The following is a 15,049-nucleotide window of genomic DNA, read 5'->3' as shown; positions in this document are numbered from 1 at the left end:
ATAGAGTCTGTAACAACATTTTAGTAGATGTACTCAACTTTAAATTGATATTAAATTAATATTTACCTTTAAACCTAGATTTTTGAATGACTCAAAAAAGAATAAAGCTAATACCATAACATCTGTATCTGACGAAATTAAATATATGTTTTCAAATCCATTTAAAACGGCATGATTTATATGAATTATGATTTTCACGTCAGCTTCTTCGACGTCGCTGCGTTGTAACTGAGAATCAATTAAATTAATGATATTGGAAGTACTTGGGTCTTCATTAATGGTACTAAATACAATGTCATAGTTATTTAATACTGTCTGTTTTTCAATATGCCTTTTCAAAAATTATTGCAATAAAATTTTATTTCTAGATGAACCCCAAAATTTGTTCTCTTGTTTAGGTAATTTCGTATGATCATCAATAGAGTGAAGAATAATACATTCTGTTTTAGATCTTCTTAAGTGCTCTGTTGATTTCACTGACTGCTCGAAATAAGAGTCAAAAATGAAGTCGATTCTTTGCGTTTTTTGTGCAGAAGCCTTTTGTATTACATAAAAACAAAATTTGTTAGCTAAATCGGTAAAAGTTTCACAAGATTTCCAAGTAACTTTTCTGATAGAAAGCATTACATCAAAAACTAAGCAAGTAGCTATATCAGTATTAAAAATTTCATTTCTATCGTAATTTTCAATTTTCTCCAATTCGAGTACTAACTTACTTTTAGCAGTTTCTTTTTTAAATAAATCATCTTCATCAAATAATTTATTTTTAGAAGTAAGTTCATATGACAGGAGTTCTTCCAAAGGAAAATTACGTTCTTGAGCTAAAGCTAAAACACGTTGAGTGTCAGATGCAGTCATCTTTTTTACTTTTGATTTAACTTTTTCTGAATTTGGAATGGATTTAAAGTCAGGTAAACTATTTTTTTTGACTGTTTCAGTAAGTGGCTTAATTTTAGTTACAAATCGTTCTTCAAAAAAATTACTGTAAAGATTGATACCTTTTTCAAATATATTTAAAATTTCTGGACGAATTGATTCATGTACAAGTTCTTCAGTAATTAAATTTCTTAAAGGTTGATCGCCTTCATGAAATGGGTTGACGTTTTTACAGTGTAAATAATCTAATATTTTCTGCACAGCTAGTTCTGAATTAATGGATATAATTTCGGATGATTCGTGATGGGAAAATATCTCTTGGTTATTTTTTAAATTAGTAATCTCTTTAAAAAAATTGTTTGTAGCAATAAATTCGTGATAAGTTAAATTCCACAAAGCAACAGATTCCTTTTTACGCGTAGTACCAATAACACCACCAGGTGCTTTGGCAGTACGATTAATTGACTGCTCCAAAGCTTGATCCGTGGCAACAGATGTATAAGGAACATCTGATTTTTTAACGGTAAATCTACCACTTAAGAATTCCTCGTATACTTCTTTAGCTATGGTTGGCAAAGAAATCATTTCTTTGAGATAAACTGCACACCATTTTAAATAGTTGGTTCTATCCATTACATGAAATACAGGTTGAAGCTTTTCAACACAAGTCAAATGCAATAGCCAGTTTCCTGTCCGGTCTGCTCTAATTAAATCGAACATTATATTTATTAAAATTAGTACATTATTCCAATATTTGAACATTTCCGATTTTTCACATCTTTCAATTACAAAATCATTAAAATCTTTCAATAAATCTATACTTTTAGGCTGTAACCCATTAAAAATGTGTAGACATTCATTGCTGTCCTTACTTTGAAAGCTTTCTTGAAGTGTTATCAAATAATTTATAGTATTATTGTATTTCAAATATCTGTCTTCGGTGAAAAATTCTTTTAGCTGCAATCTTCTTAGAGCCTCAGCTAAATACGTGAATGCTTTAACAGACCTGGCATAGTTACTTCCCTCAAGCAATTTTTCAGTTACATAAGCTCCAAACAAATTAGTCTCAATAAAAACATTTTCAACACCGCTATTTTTCAAATATTTGCCAATGCATGCCAATACAACTTTGATCAAATGAAAACCACCAAGGCATATCACTAAATTTTCGAATTCTTTTTCATTTTCAAATTTAATTTGTCTAGTTATTTTATAAACACCTTCGTCACAAAATATCGGTAAATATTTTTGTTTCAACTGAAGGGATATGTTTACAAAAGTTTTCATGCACGTATATATTGTGCTAGGATCTGTTGCAGGAGATGGAATGACCGGAAAGTAGCCAATTTTTTGATTGCAACGATTATCTTCTGTAACGACTGAATTAAAAGCACTCCATGAAGGTATACATTGGCACGTTTGCTTGTCAGATGTACCATTACGATTTTTTGAAAAATCCATTCGCAACAAATACCATATTAGATCAGTAGCATTTAAAGTGTAAAGGAAATCATTAATCGATAATGCCTTTTTGTCTGCATGAAGAGAAAAATCATTGGGTATTGTAATTTTTTCATTCCTCTTGATGTAGTTAATAATTTCTTGACATTTAAGTGTCGAATTTAAAGCTCTTAGGCGTTTTTCCACTGCTACTTCTGAGACCCTTGGTTTTCTATCTTGAAAATTAGAATTTTCATTTTGAAAAAGAACGATAACGGTATCGTGAGAGCTGTCTAACCCTGAAATTGTCGATTCATTATGATCGAAATTGTCGAAAGCAATAGTAGTATATGTATTTCGATCAAAATGATTTGATATTGGCGTATCATCTATACAATTCAGCATTGTTAATGATGCTAGTCGCACTCTTATTCTTTGAATTTCATCGTAAGAAATAGAAAGATCGAGACGGTTCAAAATAGTTAAAGCATTTTTACTTTTAGTCGTACTATATACATATAAACCTAAAAGAACGTTCTGAGTAGTTTTTTTATTACCATGTATCATAGTAACCATAATCTGATAATAATAATAATAACTTTTAATCTTCAACAATTTTAACCAATTCTTGTTGTATGAATCATCTCTATCTAAATAGTCAATAAATAAATCTGCATATGGATTGTATTTTTCTTCTGCTAAGAGATTTTCTATATTTGTATCAAACAATATGGAATAAAATTTCTTAAAACATACCGGTATACTTAATTTATTCCAAGAAAATCTCAAATCTGTCTCGTCGCAGAAAGAATCTTCTAGCTCAAAATTAACCTCTTTTAAATTTTTTCGAAAATCTGTTGCACATTCAGTTACACAGTCGTGATAATAAGCTGCTTCAATCACTTTATTAATATTGTCACAATGAAATAATGTGCCTTTTTTATGTGAGGGTACAACAAATTTTATTCTTTCCCCAAAGTAATCTATTAAACAAGATTTAATTTTTGATGATTTTATTGGGTCACTCTGTTTTTGCTTTAACAGTTTTGCAATATCCTCTAAGGAAAAAATTTTTCCTAATAAAAACTGAGGTTCGATCGACTTAATAACTTCAATTATGAGAAAGCGGGAATCATTCGGTGTATTTAAATCAGAACAATGATAATTTGATGGTTTCTCTTCATAAGAAAAATTGTCTTCATTTTCGCAATTTGAAATTTGTAATTCGTAATTTATAATTTTTTGTTTGAAAGTCTTATACTTATATTGATATGTTAATATGCAATTTTTGTGGTAGAATAAGTTACTTTCAAAAAATGACTTAGCAGAAAGTAAATCAGCAGTGTTAACGAAAGCTTCATCTAGAAGATGACGAGTTGCTTCAAACATGAAGTTTGATAAATCACGATCAGACAATAGATGTAGATGTTCATCGTTAGCTTTTCTTTTGCAACTGCATATGAAACATTTATTATTACCGTTACCTAGTGAATAATCTAATTTTATTCGCTTAAATCGTTTTTGCGTAGAATTCGGTTCATCGTCTTCAGGTTCTATTTTTTCTTTTATAGTCGAGTCTACGTCTACAGTTATTATGGAATCTGGTGTTTGAATCCGCTGCAAAACTTGCGCATTCGTGTATTTCTTATAACAGTTAGCCAAATGATAGTTGAACGTAAACGTATCTACAACAAAACAGTAGTGTCACATATTTTAAGGAAATATCTTATTATCATCATATATTATGTTGTCACTTAAAAAACAATAATAAGTGATTAGATCTTCTACAGTAAAAATTAAATATACTTACTTTTATCTAATAAAACTTGAAGTCTGTTATATACTTCATCTTTGCGAACTTGTGCCGCCTGAATAATTTTATTTCTACCGTTTTCCGTACTAGTCACTTTAATGTTTATATTCTTTTCACAAATGATACAAAGATCAGAATTAATTAAATTATTCATCTTATTAAACTATCTATATTCTATTTCATGGGCAATTTTATCTTCTAATATTACAACTTTCAAACTACCAACAATGCAATGCCTGGTAATGCATGTACCTATAAACGAGTTTAAACAAGTGAAAATTGTTTACATATTAGGTTTGTTCTAGTATGTAATTTTGTATGGTTTTACACGAGATGCTTTCAGTACATCTCATATTTAAAATCAAACGTAGCGCGACCACGTAGAGAAAGTCAAGAACTTGCAAAACTACAGACAGTTTCTAGGTAGCATGCATAGCGGACACGCGTCGAAACGCTGAAACACTATGTGTTTAGAGCTTTGTTTAACAATAAAATAATTTATTTGCAGCAATGAAAATAATCAAAACCGGTGTAATTTAACTTGAACTTTCCAATTCTGCAAGCAGAATTGTTATTTTATTTTTTATTCAAAAGTTATTCGGGTTCAAAAATTCAAAATTTTCGAATTTTGGAAAGTTCAACGGCGTTTATCTCAAAAACTATGCATCCTACGAAAAAACTTGTAAACACATTTTTTGCTTAAAATTACCCAAAAAAATACAAAATATCGTTTTGTTTTGGGAAAAATCGCTGTTATTTGATTCCTCAACTTCTTTGTCTATAACAATCTTATCGACATCCGGATCGACTGTTACCCAAAAAATTCGTGTTCTACGGGTCAAAATACATAAAAAAAACTTGGGTAAGTCCATCTGAATTAACGAGGCCGTTGTACCCCCCCTGGCGACAGGACTAATATATGCATTGTATTAATATTGCCTACCAAATTTTTAAATTACATTCATGTGGTACAGTTGAGTCCATGGTTCTTTACCCGTGGTTCATTAATACCTGGAGAGATACAACACATACTTTTTATTTAGCACAATTGTGTTCCACGCAGGACACTAAAGACAAACCAGCTACCGCCTGTTATTAAGTAAAGACACATGTTATTTTTATGAACATTCTACTCAGTACATCGTAAAGATAGAGGTGCAAAAAATACGCTTGGGGCGTTTTCAGATTTAAGTACAATTTGCAACGTTTGTGGTTTGTTTATTGTTTGTTTTTTCACAACTAATTTTATTTTGGCATTAATTTACATACAAAGTTCACCTCATTCACACAGATTGTCATAACCAGTTTCGGTAAAAGTCTAGGAAAAGTGCATGCTAAATTTGAGGTGAAATTAGAGAAATTTTATTATGTATGCCTTTGTACTCACATAATAATGCTCTAAAAATTACGATATGTGTATTTCAATGCATATATTTTCTATAATTAGTTCAATTCTCATTTAAGAATTCCTTTTTTAACATAAATTTTCAAATATATCCCTCCATCCTGATTGTTTCCTTGTTAATGTCATGTCACTTTTCTACCAATGCTGCCATATTTTCAAAAAATATTATTTCTTACAAAATTTTGTAAAAATTTAAATATAAAAAAATATAATTTTGTAAAAAATAAATATTTTATTTTAATTTTGTCTTCAACCGTTATGTTTATATTAGTTTCGATTAGGTTAGGTTTGGTCAGGTTATGTTTTGGTCGCTGAGGATATAATATATATAAATTACCGTTTTTATAATAATATTCTAAAGTGACTAAAACATAACCTGACCAAATCTAACCCAAACTAATCAAAAATAATATATAAAGAAGTTAATAACTCAAAATTTAAGTGACTTATTACCTTATAAATATTTCTTAGTGACTAAAACATAACCTGACCAAACCTAACCTAAACTAACCGAAACTAATATAAACATAACTGATGAAGACAAAATTAAAACAAAATAATATGTAGTTTTTCAAAATTATATTATTTATTTTACATTTTTACAAAATTTTTCAAGACAATATTTTTGAAAATATGGCAACATTGGTTGAAAAGTGACATGACATTAAGGACAGAACAATCAAGATGGAGGATATATTTGAAAATTCATGTTAAAAACAGAATTTTTAAATGAGAATTATAGAAAAAATATGCATGGAAATTCGGAAGCCGTGATTTTTTTAGCATTATAAAGTGAGTAGAAAGACATACATAAGATTTTTTTTGTGTTTCCACCTTCCAATTGCTGTGCACATCATCTAGACATTATCCCCAGTTTCTGCCAATGGACTCAACTGTAAAATTAGTTTATCATTTTATAGTGTAAATACAAATAAAAAAACTAGTATTGTGACAATAGATAGTGTTTTGTAAGTAGGTAGGTTAAATATCAATAAAGGTTCTGTTTAGTTACAATTTATAGTGGTTATATTGTATGTAAGTAATATTAGTTGATCATTTTGCAATGTCAAATTCTAAATCCAAACCCGGTAAATATGTTCACGGATGTTTAGCGCCCTGTTGTAATAACAAATATTTTCATCCTGTCACAGACCCAGTGTATACAAATAAAAAGTTTTTTAGATTTCCAGATAAAGATTTAAAAAGACGTCATGACTGGTTTGAAATTATTGGTATTGAATTTACTGAAACTAGGTGTTATTTATGTGAAGATCATTTTGAGGAAACACAATTTACAAGCAGTTTAAAAACAAAACTATTGAATAATGCAGTGCCCTCCAAAATAATTCACGATCAACTTTTGCCTATACCTGCACATTCTTCAGATGAAATCTCTGTTTCAAATGTACACATTTTTAGTAGCAAAGAAATAGTTCCTCCAATAAGTAGAATGTAAATTTATAGTTTTTATCCCTAAATCTCACACCTCCTAGTTTCATTTCTTTTTATCTCATGACTTGAATGTGTTTTCTATCTTTTGCGTTATTTTGCCTGTTATTAGCACGTTCATCACTGTATAACTCACATAGTATAGTAGTCCCCAGTACAAGGACCTAAAATCTCACTGATATAATATATCATATATCGTCGCCTTAATACTATAACTTGATAACTCGAAATTAGTAGTTTTGAGATAAACGAGTTTAAAGATTTTAAAGATATTTGTGCTGCTACCATGATGTTAGTAAATAAGGAATTCACTCTGCGGCTCTAAAATACTGTTCCTTAACTTTTTGACAACTGATCTATTTAGGAATATGGTGTAAATTTGTTTTCCAATATGGAAAAAAACATGAAAAATTAAAGTTATCAACTTTTAGCACTACCATAATGTTAACATTTGGTAATGTCGCATGTTGTGCTAAGTCGCATATAAGTGAACTTTTTAACACAACTAATATTTTAAACATTATTTTGTTGAAAATTAGCCCTGTGCCATGGGGGTTGCCAGATCTGCTAACAATTCTCGAATTCTTGCATTAAAATGAACCGAATAAACAGATGGCAATTATGTGGTAAGTTCAATGGTTTCAGAGAAACACGTGCTAAAACTAGATAACTCGAGTTATCTAGTTATAGCATTCAGTGTATGTCGTATTCACGATTATTTCGATTAAATAATAGCTTGATAACTTATCTTGTCAAGTTTTAGCACTGAATATTAGTGGCATTTGAGTTTTATCAACTTTCGTCAATCATAAATAAATACTTAACCCGTTTGAAGTGAGATATCAAGTTTTTACACAATATGGAGGCAAATAAAATACATCTTGTGAACTAGTTATCTCAAAAACGTCAATTTTGGAGTTATCAAGTTATAGTACTAAGGCGACGATATTATATGAGGCACTGCGGATAGTAAAGGCGAACTCAACAAAAGCGTTTCAAGAAATTTGGGTTTAAAAATGCAGGTAGTAAGGGCGAACTCAACAAAAATAAGTTTTGAAGGTATATTTTGAAGGCGAAACTTCAAATGCGGTAGGAAATTTAATTTAAAATGGTATCAAAAAAATTTTTTTTGACCCAGTGTTGAGTTCGCCCTTACTATCAGCAACGGCTCATATCTGGACCTCGGAGGTAAACTACACTATGTCGACATGGTGTTTTTTTGAACAAGTTTTTTAATCCACTTGTTTTACTAGTTGGATTATAGAAATTGATTATATACATTCAAATATAGATATATTGTCTATCATATAGTTTAAATCTGAGGTCCAGATATATGTTTCAAGCTTTGTGTATGATGCATTCCTTGCGACATGTACGTACAATAAACTTTTCCTCTGTGACCATAATTGTATTTATATAAACCAAACTTGTATTGAGAGACATAATAACGTAAAAGTGACATCTTTGAGAACTAAGCGTTCAAAAACATAGCAACTCTGAAAGATATCCCAGAGGAAAAGTTTGTCTTACATGTCGCAGGGAATACAAACACAAAGTTTAAAACTTAAATGTATCAATGAAATTTTAGGTCCTTGTACTAGAGACTATAGTGTAAAGTTAAACAATTTTTAATGGCAAACATTTTGATTTTTCTTATAAACATTTATTTAAATTGCAGGTTTGTTCGATTTGTTTATCACCTAAAAATATTTTACTTATTTATTGTAAGTTGATATTTTAAAGGTTTTTATTTCAGCTTTAGTAAAGTTCTCTGTGTATTATATAATTTTTTTCTTTAGATATTTTTAGGCTACTAATCAAATTTGTAATATGCATCTGCATTTTGTAAAATACATATAAGATAAATAAAGAAGAGTGGGGACATGCATGTATTTTGTGTTGATCTGTGTTTTAAATCATTATTTCAAAACAATTTTACTGCATAGATTTTCTTATTTTGTTTTATCAGCACTCCATACATGCATGCGGTAAGCGGGGGGTCCCCGTGAGCAGAGGCTATTTTACTTCAAATCAGGCCCGAGGCACTACACAATTTTCGGGCCCCTAAATATAATTTAATAATAATATCTTTTTTAAATGTATTAATTATTTAATAGTTGGACAAGAAAATAAAATTTTTATTAACAATAAATAAAATTTATATTTAAACAATTAAACATTGTTTAAGGGGATAGGCGCAAACTTTCGGCTTCAATGCTATTTAAAAGCATTCGTCTTTTTCGAAGCCTGAGAAAACTAATAAGTATTTTTGAAAAATTTAAACGCAGAATGAAAGATTACGTTACTACCGAGAGCCGAAAGTCCCTGAAATTTCGATAATGTTTATTTTAATAAGTTACAGGGTGAAAAAAAGAGAAAATTGAGTGTGAATTTTAATTTTAAATACATATCTTATTCAAAAGAAACTTTATATTTATTCTAAGGGACATTCGGCCCTCGGTAATAATGTAATCTTTCATTCTGCGTCTAAATTTTTTAAAAATATTTATTAGTTTTTTGAGGATTCGAAAATATGAATGCATTTAAAGAGCATTGAACCGAAAGTTTGCACCTATCCACTTAATTATAACTCTTATGGTTATAATTTATTCGTAAAATGAAAGAATTTTGAAAATTTGTTTTGTTATTGTAATAAATTAAAGTTTGGTGATCTTTCCGGGCCCCATTCAAATACGGTCCCGAGGCAGGTGCTTCACGGGGCTACGCCCTGCCCGTGAGGATAAATAAAAATAAAATGTATGTACATAGTTTTTTTCCCAGTGTTTATATTATTTTCTATTTTTCTGAAAAGTTCTGAGAGAAATATGGAATAACTGATTTACTGTAAGAGTTGATATTTTAAAGGCTTTTATTTTAGTTTTAGTAAAGTTCTCTGTGTATTGTATAATATTTTTCTTTATATATTTTTAGGCTACTAATCAAAATAGTAATATCTGCATTTTGTAAAATATAAGATAAATAAAGAGGTCTTCGTGCAGATTAATAAAAATAAAAGGTGTGTAGTTTTTTCCCAGTGTTTATTCCCATGTTTTACGAAGACCTATGTACAAAACCAATGTAACTGTATTTTTAATATTTTTCTGTAATTTTTTTGTGAAAAAATATAATTTCTATGAAAAAATTTAAAATTTTAATATTATTTATGACATTATAAATACAATAATGCGTAAATGATATTACAATTTCCAAATTATTTCATAGAAATTAGGTTTTTACACTAAAACATTAAAGAAGACTTAAAAATATAGTTAAGTATTTTGTTTTTGTAAATAGATCTTCATAGCTAAGTGAAATCTAGAACAATTTTAAATAACCCGCCACGCCCGCTTTTAGCCGTGTAGTTCAGTAAGTAGTTCATCGAGTCGCTAGCGTCTAGTGTGACAATCAAATGTATGCAACCAAGCACTCTCCTTGTTGTTATTTCTCTATGCCTTAAGCCAGCTATAGGGCTAGGTAGATACAAAATGGCAAATTTTTTGGGCGTATATATCTTAGGTTCAAGGAGAGACAGGAAAATCGGAAGTACACCATATCAATAGGGTTGAGTTAAGCTTTCAAATCGTGCCTAAGCGATCAAGCTCAGACATACACACGGCTCAGTATAGCCGAAAAATTGAAAAACTAAACTTTGGAAATTTTGGTTTTTCGATCATTATTCAAAATTTCAACCCACGAATTGCGCCAATAACTGAGCGTTTGTAGAAGGACTCTAGGCGAATCTAACGTTGTCTCGAATTCGAAATTTTAAGTTATACGCTTCATAAGTATGATCAAATCTATTTCCTATGGGGTAAAAACGGTTTTTCAAGCTCAATAATTTCTGTAACAGCTTTAGTTTTCATACTTGACCTCAGATGCATCAGATACTACTTGTCAATACGTTTCAAACTCATGTTTAGTGATCAAAATCGATTAAGCCGTTTAGAAGTTATTAAGCTACAAAAGCTACATTCAATTAACGATTATTCCCGAAATGGTTTATGTAGTTGTAGTGGTTACGACGCTAAATTTGATCTGCAACGGGCAATCCGAGTTCATTTACCGGCCATCCCAATATTTTTATTCAATCTATTTCGACTAGAAAAAAAATCTAGTGTACATTCGATGGACACTAGATCATTTGGGAGATAATGCGACAAAGGTGACCATTTATAAATCTTAACGTGTAATCGAGAAAAATTGCATTCAACTTCATACATTTAATTTGTATATAACTTTGAAAAACTCCTGATACAAGAATAAAAAACCGCTAAACGCCGTAAAAATGAGTGGCGCATACAATATTCCAGCTACAAAAGATCTGATATGAATATTACGTGGCGCGAAAATGTATTTTCATTTTGATGCAAAACAAAATTCTAGTTTTATTTTAAAATATTTTTCCATAATATTTGCTAAATTTGAAGTAAACGCGCCACAAAAGAGTTTCAAAATTCAAACTGTATCAAATTTACTCTTTTGTGGCGCGTTTACTTCAAATTTAGCAAACATTATGGAAAAATCTTTTAAAATAAAACTAGAATTTTGTTTTGCATCAAAATGAAAATACATTTTCGCGCCATGTAATATTCATATCAGATCTTTTGTAGCTGGAATATTGTATGCGCCACTCATTTTTACGGCGTTTAGCGGTTCGTTTTTCTTGTTTATTGTGAACAACAAACTAAACACATTCTATGAAAACACGAAAAAGTAAGGTTAGAAATAAAGTAAATTGACAGTTTACTACTTTTCGCGCCAACATAATAATATCTTGAAATGTTAAGCGAATTAGCCGTATCTGCCGAAAACTTTGTAGTTACGGCTTTTTGTGTTAACATTTACAGTTGCGGCTTTTAAAGCTAACATTTTAGTAGAAAATTCAGATACGGCTATTAATTTAAGCAGTATATATTCGGTTTTATTGCAGATATGGCTATGAAACTCAGGTAGAATTGTAGAAAAGATTACTAAATAACGCGTGGGATATGAAACTCGTTTTTAATTAAAATTGCAGTTACGCCCTTTTGAGTTAACACGGCAGAACTTAACACTTAACATCCGTCTCGTTGGTTGGTGGTGACATCTGCGAATGCAAGCCATGCGAATAAACTGTAAAATAACAGAGTAATGAACAAACTAATAAATAATACGTATAGGGGCGTGGCTCACTGGGAAGTATCTCGCTCCCCACATATATAACGCTTTCTTCTGACGGCGCCCTCTTTCTGGTATCTCTCACTTCTGATACCGCTGGAGGGATGACCGACACTAAATACATCACTACGTCTTTTTTTCGGTGCCGCCACCTCCGACCCTTCACATAAAACACGCTTTCCGGCACTTGTACATTGTGTGTGACATTTAATATCGTCTAATAGATGCCACTAAAACCGTAATGTGTCAACTAATGGTGGTGACATCAGTTGCTCAGTCTAGTCTAGTATGTATATTTCTAGCTTTCCCTGAAGTAAAAATATAAACTACACTAATATAATACAACTTAACAGCCGTCTCGTTGGTTGGTGGTGACACTGCGAATGCAAGCCATGCGAATAAACTGTAAAATAACAGAGTAATGAACAAACTAATATGAGGCGCCCAGAATAACAATGGTCCAACTCCACAAAAGTTGAAACTGAGATATTGAAGGTTTTGTGAAATCAGTTATAGTTAACTCTAGAAATATCGCATATGTACCATAATTGGATTTTAATTAATATTAGATGTTTAGTTTTATAACAATGACACAAAATATTGAAATATTGCTTTAATACTGAGTTTAAGTTGTGTAAAAAAAAATAAAATTGGACTTATACCATTTTTAAAATGACTGATTTTTTTCTTATCCTAAAAATATGGCACACATTTATTTGGATGAGGTTTAATTATTGTCATTGTTAATAATTTCTGCAGTTTAAAAATATCTAATTGTGTTTAATACATATATTATAATAAAGCACAGTAATAAAAAGAATTATTTATATGAAGAACTTTATATACGTATAATTACGATAGAAAGATATTCTCGTAAGCTGAAGGGCGATTTTCTTCATTAATAGCTATTAAAGACCGTGTTGCTATCTGCGTTGGCAGATTTCTGTAGTAGTGATGAAAGATCGGAGGTATGTAAGGTAATAAGTCTAACATGTCTCTTTTTATTGCATCAGTGAGTGCTCTTCTGGATGGATACAGAGGGCATTGCTGTACGTTGCACAGGTTTTTCATGGGTCTACCGCATCTCTTTTAGGCAATATCCACCGTGTTAAACTCCATACATTCGTTCAATGTTTCTTTAAACTGGAACTGTTGCGGACGATCTTGTTGAAAACGGAGCCATCGAATTTATAACCGCAGATAGTTTTCTTTCTGTTTGTTACTTCGTTTTTCAACATTTCTGTGCTTAAAAATTCTTCTCGCTGCATTTCAGTGACGACAAAGTGAGGTTGCTTGCTTTTAGCATTTTGTATTATTTGTATCCATTCCTGAGGGCTGTAAATAAGAGCATGTTTTCTGCTAGCACTCTCTATAATACCAAATTCTCCATCATTCGGCAAGTAGGAGTGACCAAAAACTAGGAACTTCAAATCTATTATTTTAGTTCTTACGTCTGGATCTTGTACAAGTTTTAACAACGATAGGCTCGTTTTAATGTTACGGTTTTGACCCGTACACGAATCAGAATACGCAATTACATGCTCATAAGAAGAACTTTCTTGCTTTAGGTGTTTCACTAAACATGATGCAATATCTTGCGATCCACGACCACCTTCAGTTTCGTCCCATACATGCATGTATCCTGTTTTGTTGTTCATGCAATGTATGCCAAAATTGTATATGTACAAATTCCTCTTATAATAGGCTACTGAAGTAGTTAATTTTGGGTAGTGTAGCGCTTTCTATAAGTCAAAAATGTAATCACATAGGCTTCATCTATTTTCTTTGAATCACTCTTTAAACTCTCTCTGCCAGCATCTGCTTTCCTTTGATGTAGATCTTTCTGTAGTAGTAATCCTTTTTTGAATTGTTCTTCTCGTGTGGATTTGATTTTCAGATCAAATTCATCACATAACTTGCAGGTATCTCGGTGGGGCGGTTTGAAGTGCAAGTTAAATTTACTGTTGAAGACGTGGTAGTAGTATTTTAATTTCTTCGGTTCCCTATTCTCTGTGGCACATTTTTCTTTATAGAGATTGTACATCTTTTTTACTGTAAGGTTGCTGTTTAAATATTTTCGATTTTCAATCTCGAATAGCGACTCTGATATGGAAACATACCGATGTGTTCTACGATGTCTGAGTCGTCTAGTTGTCCACCACGCCGTTCTTTACATTCAGATGCTACAGCTTTAGATATGCATCTATATAGGCGTCCGTTACTTATTTTAAACGTAGCAAGGAAGTATTTCTTGCATACCTTCTGTGTTTTCGTATTATATTTCAATAAGTAGTGAAATACTTGCTGTTTGTTAACACCAGAGCCATCTTTTGGACGTCTACGGTTTACAGCACTCGATTTTACCAGGCCATAGAGATATAGATTCTGTTCAACATAATTTCCAAGTTTCCAAAACTCCTCAAATATTGTTTTTCTCTCAGTTTCTGTAAACAAACTTGAACATTTTTTGGTACAACCACAATCTGGGTTATCAAACTGCTTTTCGGGTACTCTCATTCCATTGTTGGTAAAATACTCTTTCCCACTATTTCTACTTTTCTTTCTTTGGTGTATTTTCTATTCTTTTTCTTTTCTTATTCGTTTTCTAGATGTGGCAGAAGTACCTTGATTTACGACGGCTTCTACAGCAGCTGGCTCATTTTCAATTACTACTGCTTCCCCCTGAACAGTCCCCGGAATGTCAGCTTGGGCACTCGTTGATGGTGTTGGTTGTGGTACTAGACCAGGAGTGGTAGAAATCGGATTTGCAGTGAGTTCCATTAGCAGTTGTTCATTACTAAGGCTCTCATCACAGTCTAAAACAATAACACAACGTTTTAGTGCAATTAAAAAGAAAAATATCTTAAATAATATTATTTAAACAATTGAGACCTAAACTACGCAAATAT

Source organism: Diabrotica virgifera, chromosome 9 (assembly GCF_917563875.1).
Source record: "Diabrotica virgifera virgifera chromosome 9, PGI_DIABVI_V3a".
NCBI lineage: Eukaryota > Metazoa > Arthropoda > Insecta > Coleoptera > Chrysomelidae > Diabrotica > Diabrotica virgifera.
Note: the sequence above shows the minus strand (reverse complement) of the source record.